We start from the raw sequence: 1143 nt of genomic DNA on the forward strand, positions 1-1143 counted from the left end.
AACACTCATTTTGCCCTGAAAGGAAGGGGATCGGCGAGTAAGTAGCAAGAACATGATTTAAGAAGACAAGCATACAGGGAGGGAGGGAACAGCTTCAACGGACAAAGGAAAAGGGACTTTATAAAGGAAGGAGTTGGGAAAGGAGGAGAGGACAGAGAGAAACGATTGGAGGGGAGAAGAAGAGAGAAATAAGCTATTGGGGAGGAGAAGAGGAGAGAGAGAAACGATTGGAATGGAGAGGAAGAGAGGTAAAACGATTGGAAGGGAGAACAGGATAGAGAAAAAAGACTAAAAGGGAGAAGTGAACTGAGAGAAGAGTAGCAGGAGGGGAGGAGATAATAGAGATAAATGATAAATAAATGATTGGCATGGATAAGAGGCTAGATACATATGAGTGGAAAGGAGAAAGGGATAGGAAAAAACTAATGGAAGAGAGAAAAAATAAGTAAACGATTGAGGGAGAGAAACAAATAGACAAAAACGACCGGAAAGGAAAAGAGGATAGAAAGAAATGATTGAGAGGCGAAAAGGAAATGAATGAAATGGAGTAAAGGAGATAGAAAAATGACTGGAAATAAGAAGAGGATGGAGAAATGATAAAAAAAAATATAGAGAAAAGAATAGAAAGGAGAAACGAGAAAGGAAATAAAAGATAAGGAGACGTGATTGGAAGGGGGAAGAGAATAGAGAAAAACGAAAGGAAGGGAGAGAAGGATAGAGAGAGATGACTAGAAAGGAGGAGAGGGCAGAGAGAATTAACTACAAATACGAAGAGCTTCGAGGGAAGTGGCTGACAGGGGGAAGAGGATCGAGAGACAAATAGAAAATATCTTTAACCACATTTTGCAACAATGAAAATGCCACTGAGTTAGGATTATTATAACTGTTAGACTCACAAGTAAAAATAATGCTCCTTGGCATCCTAACATTGTACCCAAAATTACAGCGCCCTTCATTTGCGTCTATACAAAAGAATCGGTAAACAATGCAGTGTAACCAGGGTATTAATTAAAGGTCCTGTGCTGTAGAACTGACTCTGTTTGGCGTAGCTAGGGTATGACGTAATAAGAATGCCTGTAAAAAAAAGTGAGAAATAGGGGTTAACGAAGCTTTAAGTCTCATAAATATGAATTTAGATATATT

This window comes from Penaeus monodon, chromosome 27, assembly GCF_015228065.2.
Source record: "Penaeus monodon isolate SGIC_2016 chromosome 27, NSTDA_Pmon_1, whole genome shotgun sequence".
Lineage (NCBI taxonomy): Eukaryota > Metazoa > Arthropoda > Malacostraca > Decapoda > Penaeidae > Penaeus > Penaeus monodon.